Here is a 21,172-nt window from a genome sequence, read left to right as displayed (position 1 = left end):
ACTGAGGACTTCAAAATCCAGTCAAACACAAATAAAATCTTTACTGAACACATGCACCTTACTGTAGCTTTTCCCAAGTTTTACAAATTTGGTTACAATCATCATTTGGTAGCATTTCATGATTAAGAAGAGGGTTACCCAAATAGATCTTTAGTGTATACCAAAGGGTCCTGTGGCACCTTTGAGACTAACAGAAGTACTGGGAGCATAAGCTTTCATGGGTAAGAACCTCACTTCTTCAGATGCAAGTCTTCTGTTAGTCTCAAAGGTGCCACAGGACCCTCTGTTGCTTTTTACAGATTCAGACTAACACGGCTACCCCTCTGATACTTGAGTGTATACCAACACTACTAATTTATGGTCTCAATTGCAGAAGCTCATCTGCACAGTTTGGCCCCACTTAACAGCAAATTATTACATAAGGCACTGCTGTAATGAGGTGGCATATTACTTCATTATCTTCATAAGCGATTACAGTACTTGTAGTAGATTAAATATCTGGTAATTAAAAAGAAAATGACTAATTCACAAAGACAGTGATACATTGATCTGGTTTTAACTTTTTTTTTTTTTTTTAATTTGGCAAATTCATACCAGAAGCATATCCAGATACCTACATCTAGTAGACCTACAAGGGTGGTCTAATTAAAACAATAATGGTATCTCTTATGTAACAAATGAATTTAGGGTCTAGAGAATGTCAACTGAGTATGGATTATTTTTATTTACTACAGAAACCAAATACCTGAAGCCTGTTACAGATTACCCTCAAACCACCATTTCTGCTTGTTTTCTTAGAAATGTAGAACATGTTTGAAGGGAAGAATTACCAGTTCTTCCAAGAAGACTAGAAGAACATGATTTAAGTACAGTGGCATGTGTCAAGTTTCAGTTGATAGAAAAGATTTATCTGCTCAAGAGCTTCACACCTACTCAGAGCAGGACTTTAGGGTGCTAGGATAAAAATGCCAGTGGCCAGTCTACAATAGCACTCCCAGTGTGGCTATTACTGATAGAGCTGCATGAGCGTTAGTTTTACAAAAAAAAAAAAAAAACACAACTGTTTGCCTTCCCTTCAGAAAGATGAAAATAGACCATCGTAAACACCTTTCACCGTGGAATACTGACAGGTGGCTAGAACCAAAGAGCCTTAAAATTAAATGTTACTATTAATATCCTTAACATATTCTCCCGTTTACAAAGAATATAGCTTGCTGAATAGTTTCTTTCCCACAGTTTGAGAAGACTCCTTTTACAGTTCCAGTCACCTTTACACGATGCTGTATTTTGTTTTCAATTTTTTAAGAACTCTTCAGTTGGCAATAGCCATTCTGCACACTGCCTATGCATACAGGCTAATGCTCCATGTAAAAGCTCTAGTGTTTGGAACTGGCATGAATTGCACCCTTAATTTCACTTATACCAGTTCAAAGTCTTAAGTCATATCCACACACTTCACTCAAAATAGATTCCTAGTAGGGTGTCAAGCGATTAAAAAAATTAATCACGCGATTAATTGCACTGTTAAACAATAAGAATACCATTTAAATATTTTTGGATGTATTCTATATTTTCAAATATATTGATTTCAATTACAACACAATACAAAGTGTACAGTGCTCCCTTTATATTTATTTTTGATTACAAGCATTTGCACTGTAACAAAAGGTAGTATTTTTCAATTCACCTCATACAAATACTGTAGTGCAATCTCCTTATCATGAACTTACATATGTAGAATTATGTACAAAAAAGTAACTGCATTCAGAAATAAAATAAAAAAAAACTTCAGAGCCTACAAGTCCACTCAGTCCCACTTCTGCAGATGTAAACAAACTTGTTTGTCTGAGCAATTGACTGGAGAGAATGCTGCCCACTTCTTGTTTACAATGTCATCTGTAAGTGAGAGCAGGTGTTTGCATGGCACTGTTGTAGCCAGCATTGCAAGATATTTACATGCCAGATGCATGAAGGGACATATGAATCTTTAGCGCTTCAACCAACATTCCAGGGGACATGTGTCCATGCTGATGATGGGTTCTGCTTGGTAACAATCCAAAGCAGTGTGGACCAATGCATGTTCATTTTCATTATCTGAGTCAGATGCCACCAGCAGAAGGTTAGTTTTCTTTTTTGGTGGTTCTGTAGTTTCCGGATCGGATTGTTGCTCTTTTAAGACTTCTGAAAGCATGCTCCACACCTTGTCCCTCTCAGATTTTGGAAGGCACTTCAGATTCTTAAACCTTAAGTCCAGTGCTTTAGCTATCTTTAGAAATCTCACATTGGTACCTTCTTTTAAAAAGAATAAAAGGTCAAATGTAGATGCATCAACTCCAGTGGGGCATAGTTGGTACTTAACACCTGAAAGAATACATAGATCGACTAAAATGTAACTTTCAGTCTAACTTCCAGCAGCGCTCCTCCTTCTGCACCTATCAGGTGCGTCACAAAATCTTTTCCTAGAGGGCCTCTTCACAATCTTGGAAAGTGGGGCTATGGAGGGGACCACTACTTAATAGAAATCTCATTTACTCTTCTCTGCTTGAGGTCTCTGTTCATGACTGGTCACCAAGTATTGCAAATATTTTTGTAGTAAAAGTTTTGAAGTTATCCTAATATAATAAGCATAAGTGAGGTAAAACAATAAGTGTTTAAGTAGTGAGATGGTACATTAAGTGGCATGATACTAAAACTACTTCAACCTCAGGATTAGATCCTTTGTCCCACTATAAAAACCAAAAGCAAGTAAGTTTAACATTCAATAAAATACTTCACTAGTAGTTTTAAAATAAAGACTCAAAAGACCGATATAATTTCACCAAGACCAGTTTTAGGTTACAGTTACAGGGCCTAATTGCTAATTATATCATGATAGCACTAAGGGGCTGTCAAGTGTTGGATCCAGACACTGGGGATTACCAGATACATGGAGACTCCTGAGGTGGTGTAAAACTAGTATAATGGCTCTACATCTCTCCCCCATGAAGTCCCAAAGGTAGGGTACATGGTTGGAGCCCTGCTGGACTCAAACTGTTCTCAGCTGCTGGAATAGTCCTTTGGGACCTAGGCAGCTTAATACAACAGCAAGCAGCCTAAGGATTGCTCTAGCTTGAGCAAGGGTCCAAACTCCAAATATAGGGGGGTACAATGTGACAAATCACTTAACGGTGCCAGCCTTTTCCCTGAATTCTGCTGGAACTGAATCTGGGCCATAAATTTTAAGATGGCAAAAATGTTCTAAAAACTTTAGTTAGCTTTTGACTCTCTTTCCTGCCAACTCACATCTTGCTTTGAGTATCAAGTTGAAGTTAGCAAGTGGCCTTACCTCATCCTGTAAACCAGTCTATGGGCTTGGCTACACTTGCAAACGTAGAGTGCTAGGAGTTAAACCAGCCTTCAGAGACGGCAGCAGGGAAAACGCTGCCGTGTGTTTACACTGTCAGCTGCAAGCACACTGGTGTGGCCACATTAGCAGCTTCTGAAATGCCATAAAGAGCAATGAATTGTGGTAGCTATCCTAGTGTGCAAAAGGCTGCAATGTGCTTTTCAAATGGGGGGCAGGTGGTGTGTGACAGGGAGTGTGTTGTGTGTATGTGGGGGAAGAGACAGTGTTTTGGAGAGCTGAGAGTGTGTCAACATGTTGTCCTGTAAGTTCAGACAGCAGCATACCTCCTTCCCTCTCCTTTCCTCTCCTCCCCTCACACACACTCACAATAGCAGCATTCCACACTAATGGTTTGCTTTGTCCTGGAGGAGATAAGCATGCCTGCTCTTTGAAAGGGGATATCTGCATGCCTGCAGCTGATTTCAAAACAATGAGACGAGTGGCCACTTGACTTCAGGGGATTATGGGACGTTTCCAGAGGCCAATCACAGTGCAACACCTCATCCACATTGATGCCCAGGGCATTTCAGCCAGGGCACAGCAAGCTTTATGCTTCTCGTGGAGTTGGATTACCAGGAGCGCTCCAGCTGTAGAGACCAGGCGCTCTCTGTGTCTTGCCAGTGTGGACACCTCAGGAGTTAGGGCACCCGGGGATGCTTTAATGCACTCTAATTTGCAAGTATAGCCAAGCCCTAAGATGGTTATTTCCTTTACTAATTTCACCTGATTTATATGCCTGATTTATATATCTATATGACAGAAAGAACTGTTCATTAATATTCTCTGGGACTACCACTTTCTCTCAATCCATGGCAATGTCCCACTTCCTTCCAAGGTTTGTACTTTTACAAGGTTAACAACTCTGAACATCCCCTTTAGTAATACTTGCTTCATTTACCCGCCCTTAGAGAATACCAACTTATTACACTTCTCTGTCTATACATTGTTGCTGTTTGTCAATACCTAATAAAGGATGTCAGTGGTTGATCTGCGCAGACAAGTCTCTCAGCACTGTATTTACCCTATAACAGTCCAAGCAAAAGGCACCACACTTCCATGATGTTCCAAGATTCCCGGTGCTTTGTTGCCAGTGGTTACAAGAATAAACAAGTGATTAAATCAAACTGAGATAAAACATATGGAAATTCTTCCTTAGAAGAGATTAATTAAACAGAGCATTCTGTTCTACATGTCACTTTTAAACCATTTCATGAGGATATTAAGAATTATGGGGTACTGGCACAGTGAGCGGTTAATATCTTTAAAGAACCAAAACAAAGTGTGTTCTCAGACCAGCAGAAAAATATAAAGGTATTGTAATGAAACTGCTGGCTCATGGCTGGGCACTGTATTAAAGGTCAGTACATCCTGAGGTCAGAACAGACCTGGCTCAGGACACTGCCAGACCCCACAGGAGAGCAGGCTAGAGACAGCACACAGGAAGATGGCTCCTGAGGAAAGACCAAACAATGGATAGCCTGAGAGCTGGGACCTGGGAGATTCTGAGCTTGGCAGAGACTTGCCTGTTGCTGGAAGAAGGCCAGCAGCTGAAGTATACAGGATTGCAACATGCAGGCAAGAAACTGATGTGAAGGTGTTCCAGTCAGACTCTGGTTTTATTACCCCTGGACTGGACTGGCTTAGAGTTTTTATGTCATTTATTGTAATCACAGAAGAAGTTGTACCTACGGTATTTGCACAATTTATTTATTTCACTGGAAACTGAGTTTTTACAGGAACCCACCAAGGACTAGAACCCATTGAACACAGCATTTGGAGCCCCAAGAGCTCACCTCTGAACTCGTTACACATTAGCATGCTAACCTGCACCGAGGGGACTGGTGTACCACAACACATACCGTGGAAATCTTGCATTGCTGCTGGTTGCAGCATACTATGTAGAACATTTATTCTTCAGAAGGGGGAAAAAAAACTAATTGGTGAACCACAGCAGCAATGTCATCTGATGGGATGTGTGTTGCCACGGAGAGGAGATATGTTAATACAGCTCAGCATTTTCCATTACACAATACAGATGTAAATGGCCATGAATTAGGTATGACTTTAGAGAGATAAGCAGTTCATTACACGTGTATGTATTCAATTACAGAGGTTTCAATCTCTGTTAGGGAAGTACAAATATTAGTCATAACTAGAATTATATCAGTTACTATTAGGTTACAGATTTAGGTCCCAGTCCTTTAATGAGATGTGAGGGCAGACCACTTGGAAGTCACTAGTCTCCACATAGGCACAGAGGTGTGTCCCCTGGCATTCCATTGCAGGACCAAGGGCCTTAGATTTTCCTCAAAACTTACAAGTTCAATTCAAATAGAAACTTTTTTTGAAGCTTTAGCATCTAATGAGTTTTCTGTCTCATAATTTAAAGAAAACCCACCACACTTGACACTATTATGCAGACATCTATCTAAACAAAAAGACATTGTGTTTTCACAGGCTGATTTTTAAAATAAAAATCAAACAGAAGCATTTAGCATTAGTCATCATAGCTATTTCTTAATTCTTTGGAATTCCTCTGCAGGGGACGAGGGAGAAGAGATCCCCCTCTTCTTTGTGTTTTGTCAAATCTGCTGTGAAACTGTTCTTAAAACAAAACATGTGCTGGGTCATCTTCTGAGACTGCTATAACATGAAATATATGGCAGAATGCAGGTAAAATAGAGCTGAAGACCCATAGTTCTCCCCCAAGGAGTTCATTATTTGTTAACGAGCATCAGCAGCATGGAAGCATACATATCCACTGGAATGGTGGCTGAAGCATAAAGGGGCATATGAATGTTTAACATATCTGGCACAAATTCTTGCAACACCGGCTACAAAAGTGCCATGCGAGTGCCTGTGCTCACTTTCAGGTGACATAAATAAGCAGCAGGCAGGAGCATCTCCTGTAAATGTAAACAAACTTGTTTGTCTTAGCGATTGGCTGAACAAGAAGTAGGACTGAGTGGACTTGTAGGCTCTAAAGTTTTACATGGTTTTGTTTTTGAGAGCAGTTATGTAACAAACAAACAAAATCTACATTTGTAAGTTGCACTTTCCTGATAAAGAGATTGCACTACAGTACTTGTATAAGGTGAAGTGAAAAATATTATTTCTTTTGTTTTTTTACAGTGCAAATATTTGTAATAAAAATAAATATAAAGTGAGCACTGTACACTTTGTATTCTGTGTTGCAATTCAATATATTTGAAAATGTAGAAAACATCCAAAAATATTTAAATAAATGGGGTTCTATTATTGTTTAGCATGATTAATATTTTAATCGCTTGACATCCCTACAAGAAACCTTGACATTTTAAAACAAATATATTCAAAACTTACTAAAACAGAATTTATGAAGGGGAAAGAATTCATGTCCACTTCAGCTACACCTACACCAATCTTGGCTTTCACAGGTCAGTGATATGAAGTTGTGATTGTCTTTAATGTGAAGGTGGGGCGGAGTTGTAGAGGTAGCACTGTGGCCCCTGATGCCATGTGGCTGGACTGCAGTGGAGTCAAAAATATCCTGGCTCACTCTACAGCTGGATCCCCTGGTCACCTTCTCCCACCCGCCCCATCCTCTTCTTTGCTGTTCACAGCAGGGGCCTGTGACTCGGGGCCCTCGGATGCATCAACGGTGTTGTGCAGGATGGTGCTGGAATCTCTGCTCTTTGATATACACATTTCTATGGCTGGCTCAGAGCTGTGCTTGCACAGCCTTTTCTCCCCACAGGCCCAGGAGCTAATATCTCTTGTCTACTCTAGGCTGGAGCATGTACACCAGTGGTGGGCAACTTGCGGCCTGTCAGGGTAATCCACTGGCAGGGCACCAGTTTGTTTACATTTGCATGGCCACCTACAGCTTTATGCAACAGAGAGGTGCTAGGTTCTCTCTCCAAGCCGGGTAATCAGGAAAAGGAATTTCAGAAAGTCGCAGGGCTCGAAAAGGGGGCAGGGATGGGAAGGGCTTCACAATGAAGACCAGAGCAGTCGTTGGGCATTAAGGGAAAGCTGCTGCTGGAGGATTGTTAGGGTCGACATAGTAACGCAATGTCAAACTCCGTATATCAATCTTGGCTCAGCACTGCTCATTGAAGTGGTGTTATTATGTTGGTGTAATGAGCCATCTTAAGTGGAGACACATGCACAAGAAGGTTGACACAAGGCAGCTTATATCAACGTAACTTTGTAGTGTAGAGCAGGCCTAAAATATCAATTCACCACTGCAGATAAGTGTGCCTTGTAAGTAAGGGACTCTACACCACCATTTTGGCAGGATTTAAGTATAAGTTTTAAAAACAAACAAACAAACTTAAATTTGGATTAAAGTTATATTTCTAGCCCATATATTGTGATGCTCTCCTCTGGGAGCCCAAAACTGTAACCCATTGTGTTACCTCTTTGCCTTAGAGAGCTTTGCTGGAGCTGAAACAAAGGTTTGTCTACACTCAGGGCCAGGGCTTCCATTTAGGCGACCGGGGCACCAGGATTTGGGGGGGGGGGGGAGCATTTTGCTGCCCTTGGCAGCAATTCGGCAGTGGGCGGTCCTTCCGTGCTCTGGTGGCAATCCTGCAGCGGGTCCTTCACTCACTCTGGGACCCACCGCCGAAGTGCCCCGAAAACCAGGAGCATGGAAGGACACCCCACCCCCCCCCGCCGCAGAACTGCTGCCGACGACGACAGAAAGCACGGAAGGACCCCTGCCTAGGGCGCCAAAAACCCTGGTGCCTCTCCTGTCTACACTGGACTTTCGTCAGTAAAAACGTTTGTCATTCAGGGGTGTGAAGCTTCCCTCTCCCCCTGAACAACAAAAGTTTTACAGACAAAAAGCGCCAGTGTGAACTGTGCTTTGTCAGCGGGAGATGTCTCTCCTGCTGACAAACAGCAGCTACACTGCACCTTTTAGTGGCACAGCTGTGTCGCTAAAAGTTGCATAGTGTAGACATAGCTTAAGACAGCTCTCAAAGACTCCGACTCAACGGCTAGAAGGTACCATCATGATCTAGTCTAATCTTCTGCACATTGCAGGCCACAGAGCCTCGCTGATCCTCTCCTGTAATAGCCCTATAATATCTGGCTGTGTTACTGAAGTTCTCAAATCAGAATTTAAAGACTTTAAATGATGGATTCTCTGTAACTCACTCTACTTTTAACTGTTGCCACATGTTGCAGAGGAAGGCAAAAAAAACCCTCAGGGTGTCACTGCCAATCTGACCTAGAGGAGAATTCCTTCCTGGCCCCCCAATATGGCAGTCAGCTAGAACCCAAGCATGTCAGCAACACCCAACAGCCAGACATCTGGAAAAGAATTCTCTGTAGTAACTCTCCCATTCACGTGTCCCATCAATGGTCAGAGATATTTGCTATTAACAGTCACAGATCAGCTACATGCCATTGTAGGTAGTCTGATTTAGCATCCCCTTCATAAACTTATCAAGCTCAGTCTTGAATACTATTAGGATTATTGCACCTACTGCTCCCCTTGGAAGGCTGTTCCAGAACTTTACTCCTGTGATGGTTAGAAACCTTCACCTAATTTCCAGCCTAAACTTGTTTATGGACAATTTATAATCTATGCCACAACAGTCTGCCTTGTCAGAAAACTCCTTGAGACACTGCCAGTCTAAATCTTACCTTTCAGGTTACATTCAGTGAACTCCATTTCCCAAGTTCTCCCAGAGAGGTCTTTCTATAGTGTCCACTTTGTCTCACTGAACATTCACATAAACTATGAAGTCCACTGTTTCCAAAGAGACGGTATACCTGGACCAGCCTACTGGCTCACTGAGGAGGACACATTCCAATTTAAAAAAATATATACTTTCTAGCATTTAAAATGTAACAGTTTACTATCCTGGTCTCAGGCAATTTCTCACTAGTCAGTTCTCAGCATCTTCAACTCACACAGCTGAAAGATTCACCTTCCACAGTTTCCAAGAACGCTGGCTTCTTTTGTCCCTTAAGTGATGGATAACTAAGGGCTTCCCTCCCCTTCTTCTTATAGTCCCGTAAACCTTTGAAATGTATTCTTTTGAAGTGTATCCCCAGAAAAAAGTTCTTCTCCCCTACTGGTGAGCACATGCATGCTGTCTTCATCTCATTGTGAACTAGCTCTTGCTGTTGGTTTGACTACTTGGTTTACCTTAGATGCAAATATACTTTCATTGCCAGGTTCAAGCTTTGTATACCAGAGACACTGGCAAATCCACATTCCTTTGTGTGGAATAAACCTGTTTATCCACTCAGATTGCTTTGTCTGGCCATATTTTAGTAATATGTTTCCAGCATACTTACATAACCCTTTACACACTAACCATACATACATCACAGAATGATATTAATGTCCCATATGTAACTAATTATACGATAACTTACAAGACACTATTTGGCTAAATATTCTGACAACAGTGTATTGCACGTGCCCTTTGCCAGCTGGCATAAAGGAGCTCCTAGAGTCATTCATATATATATTTTACCAGGATAGTCTTCCAGATATAAACCGAGTATAAACCAATGCAGTCCTGTCTTCCTGAGTCTGCAGACAGAATGCTGTGGTGCTCCTGCTTATGTCTCAGTGAAACAGCAGCAGCATTGGTAAGGATAAGTAGACTTGGAAATTTACCAAAATAGCTATTCTGGAATAATAAAGATCCATGTGGGGAATTATTTTAGAATAGCTATTTCAGAAATTTCCAAGTGTAAACAAGCCCTAAAAAATGGTAATTTCCATTAATGCTCAAAAGCTTTCTGAGTAGTAACAATGAAACAATCATGTCAGTTTCAAGCTGCTGTTACTTAGTAGGTTAAACAGCTTCAGTGCCTACCGCTACTATGTACGGAGAACAAAACAAAAGGAAGTCCATTGATACTCAGTGAATTATATACACTTTATCACTATAAATTACTTTTAGAAACAGTTTGTCCGTGGTTTTAACCCTCGGATGCTTCTGTGTGCTAATTTTTTATTGAAACACATATGCAAAAGTGCTAAATGAAGAGATGTGTCTTCAGATAGAAAAGAAAACCTCTTTGAAAGACCAGCCTAATCCACTAATTTAGAAAGGCTTCTTCAAATTGTCCTCACTAAAAAATAATCAATGTTAGCAAAAGCATAGGGGAAAACTTATTACTATAATTTACTTTGATAAACTAGTTGTCTGTGGTTTTAACCCTGGGCTGTTTCTGTATGCTCGTGTTTTAATAAAACACCTATAAATAAAGGGCTTGTCTTTTCAAGTGATTATAAAATAGAGTTTTATTCCTTTACAAAAAAGAATACAACTTTTACAAGCTTTTGTTCAAAAATTTGAAAAGAAACAACCCTCTTTTCTCTTCTATGTTCTGGACAGCTAACAGCCTTCCTTATCCCTAATTCACTGGCTAACAAAGCTGCTTTTGCTGCAGCTTCAAATTGTCCTCACCAAAAGCATAGGAAATTTTTTTAAAAAACTGTTTGTTACTAAGGGCTTATGGTCAAGGCCGGCTCCAGCATTTCTGCCGCCCCAAGCAAAAAAAAAAAAGCCGCGATCGGTGGCAGCAGTTCAGCAGCAGGTCCTTCGCTCCTAGAGAGAGTGAGGGACCTGCTGCCCCCAAATTGCCACAGGTGCTGCCCCTCTCCCTTGGCCACCCCAAGCACCTGCTTGTTAAGCTGGTGCTTGGAGCCAGCCCTGCTTATGGTTTTAATCATTATAAGCACCTGTGTAAAAGTGTTACATGGCAGGAAAGATGCTTGGGTCTGTTTTTTTAAGATATTAATAAGGTAGTTATAGGGGAGGAGGGAGATAGCTCATGTTTTATAAATCTTGGGACTATAGGATTGGTTCAGGAAAGTGTATTCTATGATGCAGCTGTAGAACAGCATCTGATTAGTCCAACCGAAAAGGAGGAGACAAGGGTGGGATGGGGGTGAGGTAATATATTTTATTGCATCAACGTCTAGTTACACTAGACATTTTCCTCTTAATTTTCCATTACTGCAGCTATCAGTGCAACTCCACCAAGATCAGCTATGCCAAAAGTAATAACAGACTGACAGTGAGTATTTTAACTATTGTGTCATCTGATCCTGCTCAGAACAGGGTCTAGACAACACCAAAAGTGAATATGCAGTTACCAGTGCCTTGTCTACACTACTGTTTGTGCTGGTAGAGCTGCACCTGCCAGAACAGTGGGAAATTTAAGAACAAGACACTAGTGGAGACAAGGTCATAGAGAACAGGCCCTTTCCTGAAGAACATGCCCTTGTCTTCACTGCTTAAAAAAGTTTATTTTTTTACCTTGCCCTATCTAATGTATCTGAGCTATTTTGAGGTGAAAACCACAGTGAAGACAAGACACTTTTGTTTTATGTAGGGCTACTGATTAACTCAAATAATGAATCACTATTAAAAAAACTTAATCATGATTAATCAGTTTCAATCGCACTGTTAATAGAATATAAATTGAAATTTAACAAGTATTTTTGGATGTTTTTCTACATTTTCAAATATATTGATTTTAATTACACAGAATATAACATGTACAGTGCTCACTTTATATTATTTTTATTACAAATATTTGCACTGTAAAAATAAGAAATATTTTTCAATTCACCTCATACAAGTACCATAATGCAATCTCTTTATCGTGAAAGTGCAACTTACAAATGTAGATTTTGTTTTGGTTACATAACTGCACTCAAGAACAAAACAAAGTAAAACTTTAGGGCCTACAAGTCCACTCTGTCCTACTTTTTATTCAGCCAATCACTAAGACAAACAAGGTTGTTTATATTTATGGGAGACACTGCTGCTGGCTTCTTATTTACAATGTCACCTGCAAGTGAGAACAGGCATTTGCATGGCACTTTTGTAGCTGGCATTGCAAGGTATTTACGTGCCAGATATGCTAAACATTTGTTTGCCTTTTTATGCTTCGGCCACCATTCCAGAGGACATGCTTCCATGCCGATGATGCTTGTTAAAAAAATAATGCATTAATTAAATTTTGACTGAACTCCTTGGGGTATGTCTCCTGCTCTGTTTTACCCGCATTCTGATGTGTATTTCATATTATAGCAGTCTCGGATGATGACACAGCACATATTGTTCCTTTTTAAGAACACTTTCACTGCAGATTTGACAAAACACAAAGAAGGTACCAAAATGAGATTTCTAAAGATAGCTACAGCACTCAACCCAAGGTTTAAGAATCTGAAGTGCCTTCCAAAATCTGAGAGGGACGAGGTGTGAAACATGCTTTCAGAAGTCTTAAAAGACCAACACTCCAATGCGGAAACTACAGAACCCAAACTATCAAAAAAGAAAATCAACCTTCTGCTGGTGGCATATGACTTAGATGGTGAATGTGAACATGCATTGGTCTGCACTGCTTTGGATTGTTAGCGAGTAGAACCCATCATCAGCATGGACGCATGTCCTCTGGAATGGTGGTTGAAGATGAAGGGACATATGAATCTTTATTGCATCTGGCACGTAAGTATCTTGCAACACCAGCTACAACAGCAAGTTCAACTTTCATGATAAAGAGATTGCACTACAGTACTTGTATGAGAACTGAAAAATAATATTTTTTTAGAGCACAAATATTTGTAATAAAAATAAATATAAAGTGAGCACTGTACACTTCGTATTGCAATTGAAATCAATATATTTGAAATGTAGAAAACATCCAGAATATTTAAATAAATAGTATTCTATTATTGTTTAATCGCAGGATTTAAAAAAAAAATTTTTTTAATCGCTTGACAGCCCTAGTTTTATCATAAGGAAGAGTGGCTCATTTTCACTGTGGTTTTCACTTCAGGATCTCTCTCACACAATAGTTACTGCAAGGTAAAAGGTATGCGTTTTTTAGCAACAAAGACAAGGCGTTAAGCTTTAAAAAATAAATATTGACCCTTTCTGTCAGGCAATGGCCATTATATACACCAACACAGTGTCCTTATCTATATAAAAGGAATTACTGCTAAAATATCACTAGTGAGAGAGCTAGTTTAGATAGGGCACCAGTGGCCACTGACATATTAAGTACAATGCTGGATAGGCCTTCTTTTTTAAGCCTAGTTAGAGGACATTATTTAAAACAGTGACTACCCTAACATGGTGTTTAAGACCCCTTTCTACACCAGTGCTCGCACCAGTGGAGCTACACCAACAGTAGAAACAGTGGGGATTTTTTTCCTTCCAAAAAAATTTCTAATGTAGGTACCTCCAACTTTAATTGCAGCAATGCTAAAAGATACAACTGTCAAATACAAATCCAAACTTCTTGCACCTGGGAGGTAAGCAGCAAATATGAGTTTCTTTAAATTAATATTGCCCCTCACTCTCAAAATCTAGATTCTTATACGGTGCCTATCCAGATATGTGGGGTGAAATCCTGGCTTCATTAAAATGAATGGAACTTTTTGCCATGGACTTTAATGGAGTCAGGATTTCACCCTTTTCTGTAGGGCCCATTGGCTAGTCCCTGCTACAGAGCAGTTTGAATCCCATATCTCAGGGGAGTGCCCTAACCACGAAGCTATTGGGCAAACAGGAGAGAGGCAAGGTACCAGCATCACCATCATCTTATCCAGCTCTTCATTTATTTTGCTTTTATTTTAAAAAAAGGCTAAAATTCTCCAAACCTAAATGTTTTGTTTTGGATTAAATGAAATGATTTTTTTTGATTTATTGAAAATGCCCAAACATTTCAGTTCAACCCAAACTACTCTTTCTTTTGACTTTTCGGACTGCCAGCAAACTGAAGAAATCAGTTATTCACACAGGTCTATCATCCTCTTATACACCAATTGAAGACAGTTAAAAACAGTGCAAGAAATAGAAGTCTCATTAACCAGGGTTACCATATTTTGATCCTCCAAAAGGAGGACACTCCAAGGGGCCCCGGCCCTGCCCCAGCCCCGCCCATGCCCCAACTCCGCCCCTTCCCCAAAGTCCCCGCCCCAACTCCACCCCCTCCCCTGCTGCCCGCGAACATTTGATTCACGGGAAGCCTGAAGAAGGTAAGGGAGGTGTGGGGGAAGGAGGCGCGGCCCAGTCTGGCCCCCCCCGGCGTCTCCAGCCTGGGTCGGCTCGGGCCCTGGGGTGCCAGCCCCGGGCCCGGCCCCCGGCCGAGCACCCCCGGCCCGCTCAGCACCCCCCCGGCCGAGCACCCCCAACCCACTCAGCACCCCCCAGCCCCGCCGACGCCCCCGCTGACTGCCTGGTGGCGCCCCCGGCCCCGCCAACCGCTGACGCCCCCGGTCCCGCCGACCCCCTGGCCCCGCCGACCCTCGGCGCCCCCAGCCCCGCCTGTCCCGATTTTCCCGGACATGTCTGGCTTTTTGGGATTTCCCCCCGGATGGGTATTTGGAGCCCAAAAAGCCGGACATGTCCGGGAAAATCCGGACATATGGTAACCCTACATTAACTTAATAAGAAAACACGGCTTTGAAATTAGACAGACATTTTATGTAACCCACCTGTCCCAAAGTATTTCTTTGGGCGCATGATCATGCAAAGCTGTGTTGGCCCATTCTTAGCATCCACAGGCAAACAATACTTAAAACAAAACAAAGTTATCTGAAAACTTTCATGTATCAGAGGGGTAGCCGTGTTAGTCTGAATCTGTAAAAAGCAACAGAGTCCTGTGGCACCTTTAAGACTAACAGAAGTATTGGAGCATAAGCTTTCTGATGCTCACTTCATCATTAATTGGCCTCTCAGAGGTGGTAAGACAACTCCCACCTGTTTATGCTCTCTGTATGTGTGTATATATATCTCCTCAATATATGTTCCATTCTATATGCATCCGAAGAAGTGGGCTGTAGTCCACGAAAGCTTATGCTCTAATAAATTTGTTAGTCTCTAAGGTGCCACAAGTCCTCCTGTTCTACTTCATCAGACGCAAGTGAAAACTTCCAGTTTTCTCTATAGGGAAAACTGTGCTTGCCTTACTGTTATTGCCCTCCTAACAGACATTTGCAGCATACTTGCACATGCATAAGTGAAGAATGCCTAAAACCTTATGAAAGATGTGAACAATTATCATAGATTAAATGAAATTTTAGAAAATTTTATTGTCAGCAAGCCAGACTTTTCCAGGATAGCATTTACGTGTTTTGCAAAACTCTGGCTCATTGGATGCTATTGGCATTCTGAAAGGCTCTATAGTCTGTTGAAGGGTATGGAGATACTTTTTTCTGCTTTCAATTTTCCTCTCCCTCACTTTTACTTTTGTTTGTTTAATTAAGGATCCCAATTAGTTTCCTTATGCTATTTTTAGTGATAAGGTTAAAAACCACAGTAAGATTTCCTGGAACTGAATAATGCTGACAAGTATCTGATAAACTACATCAATGCTGCTAATTGGCATGCTGAATTCCTGGGGAATTACCTCTCCTATGGGCTTGTCTACATAATGGAGCTTTTAGCTAAAAGTCCCTAAAAGTCAGCATGTGTAAATGTTCTCTATCGGTATTTTGTCAGCACTTTTGAGGACAAAATACTTCCAGCGCGGCTTTAGGTTTGTCGCCCTGCCAACAAAGCCACGTTCACACTGCCACTTGCATCAGCAAAACTTTTGTCTTGGGGGGGCTTTTTTAAGGGGGGGGCTTTAAGTACCTGTGAAAGACAAAATTTTTGGACAAGTCACAGTGTAGACAAGCCCTCAGTAGCAGCAGCAGTTCTAGGAAGTCAGATTTTAGTAATTTAACATGCTGCAATTCGAATAGAACCTTTAGATTTCTTTTTTGGGGGGGAGGAGTGGCAAGAGGAAGGTTTTAAAAGCTTTGTCTGAAAGACAGGTAGGAAATTCTCCCCTGTGATGAAAGATTTTAAGAACTGAATTTTGCTCCAGCATACCAGTGTAAACTCAGCAGGGCAGATTCTAAGCCCTTTGCTCAAACTGGTGAACATTTTTATTCATGCAGTTAGTTCCACTGAGCAGTCCACTTCACTGAAGTTAGTAGTTGGTGTAAAAACAGCAGATTTTTGGCCTCTGATCTTTGTCTTATCCTCAACCAGGCTAATGGAGCATGGAAAAATTCTCTGAGATGTGCTTAGCCTCAGGGAAAGGAGTGTTACATATCACTCAACTGGAAGTGCCCCAAGCAACTGAAGCCCATCACAGATGATACAGATTCTTTCTGGTACCACCTCATTATCTGACATCTGAGGACACTAGAAAGGTTAGAGTGGGAAAGAGTTGTGAACCTTACAGGGTACTGGAGACTCCCAAAGAGGATAGAAAGTTAAGTAGTAACTTATATATTTCCAAAATATTTATGTTCTGACAAAGTTTTTTGTACCATAACTTGACTTCCATTACTAGTACGTTTTTTCCCTACTTCACAGAGGCAGAAAGGGTTTATCGTCTTTTAAAGACAAGAGAGGTTTCAGCTCAATGACAAAATATCCAACAGCTACAGTGCTAAAAACCCTTTTCTGGTTCCACAGAGCCTCTGTGTTATTTCTTGCCAAACTTGAAATCAGCTACCTGAAACCCCCTATTTAAGAAACCTGTTTGGAATTGCAAATACTCCAAACAGGTAACTCATACTGCTCTTTAAAAGTCATTGACCTCACTGCCTTCCAGCAAAAAGATTTACTTTCCAGAACAGCCTTGAAAAGGGGGCAAGATGCCAGTGTTATACTGAGCTGCCTGTTAAGGTTTGAAACCACTCACCAGGCTTAGATCCCAGAAAGCCACTTAGAACCTTCTAAACTGTTGCCCTCAAATCGGTTTCTTCAGACTCTGCTCTGTTTCACCAACCTTGACAGAAAACAGGAATGCTATTCCTTAAAAATAAGAAGTCTGTTCTCTAACCCATGCCCATTGTCAAGATGTTTTAGCCCTTAAATAATATTATGTAGGCATGGCTCAAAGTAGATAGCAATGTTTGCAGAAATCCCAGAAATAAAGGGGTTATTATTGCTTAACCTTAGATCAAAAAAAGTTCATGTAAAAAGTCTGTTATACCTCTGCAAGGTTTCATATGTGGAGAAGATTGACTGTTGTACGGTTCACCCTCTTTATTCATTCATTCAAGTTGCCAACAGTGTTAGCAACAACAACAAACCTGGAGACCCATTAGTTAAACGGCTAAAAGCACTCCTATTTGAAACAGAACAAAGTTTCCAGAAATATTTTTTTCGGACAATAGCAGATGAACAACCTGGTAAATTTCAACTTCATTAAAATAGCTTCTACTTCATAGTGCTGTGGAGAAAGAGTGTTTTTTCCAAGTAAGAATAATACCAGGGAGATGAGCACGAATCGTTGGCCCAGAAACTGGAGCCGGGGCAGTTATTAAAAATCTCCCTATTGCTACTTTTTCACATTGGAGTGGTTCTTGTTTCTACCAGGACAAGCGAAGAACCAAAAAGTGTTATCCCGCAGCCCTTTACAACAACATGCGAGTTCCACCAAGGGAGGCTTACAAACCGAAACAGACCGTCCATTACACTCACCACCGCCTGCCCCGGCCAAACAGACTCAGCTACCCAGGATGGGGCTCGGTCCCTGGCTCCACCACCCTTGTGTTCCAGTCAATGGAGAGCCCAGGTGGGCGAGGGAAGACCTTTAACTGGACCAACTTCTGCCGGACCCAAGCAGGGCGCCCGGGTCAGGCGACCGAACGAAGAGGGGCTGGCTGGAGTAAAGCCCGGGCTGGGAAAAAACGACACCCCGCCCCCGACCCGCTGCAACCTAGGGAGTGCGCACCAGCCACCCCTCCTCCCACCGCAGCGCAGCCGGAAAGGCGCGGCAGCCAGCAGCCCTGCCAGACTCCGTCGGACGCGACTGGCACAGCCCGGCCCGCGGGGAGCCGGAGGAAAGGGGCCCGAGCAGTTACCTGGAGCAAGCGGCCGGTGGCTCAGGAGCAACGCGAGCTGCTGCTGCTCAGCTACGAGCTGAGCCGGGCTAGCATCAGCGGAGACAAACTTCCCCCAGCCTCCAACCAACGCCGGGGGAGTGAGAACGCCCGCCCCTTGCAGGCGGCTGGAAGCACTTCGTTTCCCTCACCGAGAGGCGCTTCTGAGCGCCCCGCCTCGTTATATCCCCTGCCCGCTACACCGCCAGCGGCGCGGAAGGGGGGTGGATGGGCATGGCCTTGCTCAAGCGATCAGCCAATCAAGGCGCTTCCGAGGTTCCCCTTCACTAGCGCTGCCCCCCACCCAGCAACCAGAGCCGCCCCCCAAAGAGCTCCACTTCCCAGACACCCCTCTCCGCCCCCCTGCCACTGCTGCTCCCACTCCCACAGTCCTTTGCATCGCCTCTCACAGCCACTGCTAGCTAGGTTCCCAAAGTCCTCTGTGTCCCCCCAAAGGCTCCCTTGCAGCCACTGCTACCTCCTTCCCAGTCCTCTAGGCCCCCCCAATACCCTGTCACAGCTGCTACCCCCAAACTCACCCATATCCCTAAAAGTCCTCATTCCCGAAATACATCACTCCCCAGAGACTCACCTATCCCCAGCCTCACTAGTTCCACACTTGACATGGTAAGGGATTTATATTTGTGTGTTTTCTACAAGGCTCCGCTTCTCGGGGGTAGAGCTTCTCTCCTGCAGGCTTCCCGCAATTCTATGAAGAGAAGCAGCACAGACTTCCCTGCTGTGGAGTTGAGAAATTCCAGAGGTGATGATGGGGATCTCTGCCCTCTCCCACAGAGTTCATGAACTCCACAGGAGAGAAGCAGCAGATGCTCACTTTTCAGGTTTGGTTCTGTGGATGACATACATATTCAAATTCTGTTAATTACACTGAACTAGTATTCAGTGGCTGCAGAATTGGATCCCTGCGGTCTTTGCTCCTCTGCCTTATCTAAAATATGACTCCCACTGTTCTAAATTCTTGTTTAGCTGAATCAATTTTAGAACAAGTGGGATATAACCTAGAAGGATTACTACTTCTGTCCCGCCCAGTGCCCCAAATCATCTGTCACAACCTTGCCCTGTCCTCTCTTCTGGACAAGCCTAAGTCTGTTGTAAAGGGACCCAACTCTCGGGCCCATGTGCTTCTAAGTGTCTTTGAGTCTGGGAAGTGATTGGTCATTATTCCTAGCTCTGGCACACTCCCACGGGCAGACCCTGTGTCTGATCATCTTGGACAATGGGACCTTGCAGTCTGGCCATCTTAGACCCTGAAACTAGTGTCACAGCCCTCCAGAACCCCCAGCTGCTTAGACATATTTCCCCAGTGTACCTGATTGTGAGATCTCTGGTTCCTAGTTACATCCTTCAGGTACAATGTGGCTGGACGACAAAGAACACAAACTTACCAAAAAAAGAACAGGAGTACTTGTGGCACCTTAGAGACTAACAAATTTATTAGAGCATAAGCTTTCGTGGGCTACAGCCCACTTCTTTGGATACATATAGAATGGAACATATATTGAGGAGAGATATATATACACATACAGAGAGCATGAACAGGTGGGAGTTGTCTTACCAACTCTGAGAGGCCAGTTAAGTAAGAGAAAAAAACTTTTGAAGTGATAATCAAGATAGCTCAGTACAGACAGTTTGATAAGAAGTGTGAGAATACTTACAAGGGGAGATAGATTCAATGTTTGTAATGGCTCAGCCATTCCCAGTCCTTATTCAATCCTAAATTGATTGTATCTAGTTTGCATATCAATTCCAGCTCAGCAGTCTCTCGTTGGAGTCTGTCTTTGAAGTTTTTCTGTTGTAAAATAGCTACCCGCAGGTCTGTCATTGAATGACCAGACAGGTTAAAGTGTTCTCCCACTGGTTTTTGAGTATTATGATTCCTGATGTCAGATTTGTGTCCATTAATTCTTTTGCACAGAGACTGTCCGGTTTGGCCAATGTACATGGCAGAGGGGCATTGCTGGCACATGATGGCATATATCACATTGGTAGATGTGCAGGTGAACGAGCCCCTGATGGTATGGCTGATGTGATTAGGTCCTATGATGATGTCACTTGAATAGATATGTGGACAGAGTTGGCATCGGGCTTTGTTACAAGGATAGGTTCCTGGGTCAGTGTTTTTGTTCAGTGATGTGTGGTTGCTGGTGAGTATTTGCTTTAGCCAGCAACCACACACCACTGAACAAAGGGGTCTGTTTTGGGACCGGCTCTGTTCAATATCTTCATCAACAAGTTAGATATTGGCATAGAAAGTACGCTTATTAAGTTTGCAGATGATACCAAACTGGGAGAGATTGCAACTGCTTTGGAGGATAGGGTCATAATTCAAAATCATCTGGACAAATTGGAGAAATAGTCTGAGGTAAACAGGATGAAATTTAATAAAGACAAATGCAAAGTGCTCCACTTAGGAAAGAACAATCGTGTATGTTTCTCACATACAGAATGGGAAGAGACTGTCTAGGAAGGAGTACGGCAGAAAGGGATCTAGGGGTTATAGTGAACCACAAGCTAAATATGAGTCAACAGTGTGATGCTGTTGCAAAAAAAGCAAACATGATTCTGGGATGCATTAACAGGTGTGTTGTGAGCAAGACACGAGAAGTCATTCTTCCGCTCTACTCTGCACTGGTTAAGCCTCAACTGGAGTATTGTGTCCAGTTCTGGGCACCGCATTTCATGAAAGATGTGGAGAAATTGGAGAAGGTCCAGAGAAGAGCAACAAGGTCTAGAGAACATGACCTATGAAAGAAGGCTGAAAGAATTGGGTTTGTTTAGTTTGGAAAAGAGAAGACTGAGAAGGGACATGATAGCAGTTTTCAGGTATCTAAAAGGGTGTCATAAGGAGGAGGGAGAAAACTTGTTCATCTTAGCCTCTAAGGATAGAACAAGAAGCAATGGGCTTA

The 21,172-nt window shown here is 42.4% G+C and overlaps 1 protein-coding gene across 4 annotated transcripts in view; it reads right to left on the bottom strand.

Annotated features, from left to right (window-relative positions):
• GCNT1 (glucosaminyl (N-acetyl) transferase 1) overlaps positions 1-18,367 on the bottom strand; it is a 36,691-nt gene extending 18,324 nt beyond the window's left edge. For 2 of the 4 annotated variants that reach the window (XM_065549429.1, XM_065549430.1), the window contains exon 1: positions 18,228-18,361. The gene's annotated coding sequence lies outside the window, so the exon portion shown is untranslated. Of the gene's footprint in view, positions 1-17,844; positions 17,984-18,227 lie in introns of those variants that run through there. The other 2 variants (XM_008168498.4, XM_008168499.4) reach the window with 2 other exon arrangements.
• Positions 18,368-21,172: the final 2,805 nt, after the last annotated feature.

Source organism: Chrysemys picta, chromosome 6 (genome assembly GCF_011386835.1).
Source record: "Chrysemys picta bellii isolate R12L10 chromosome 6, ASM1138683v2, whole genome shotgun sequence".
Taxonomy (NCBI): domain Eukaryota; kingdom Metazoa; phylum Chordata; order Testudines; family Emydidae; genus Chrysemys; species Chrysemys picta.
The sequence above is the reverse complement of the archived record's forward strand: the minus strand, read 5'-3'. Positions and strand labels throughout refer to the sequence as shown.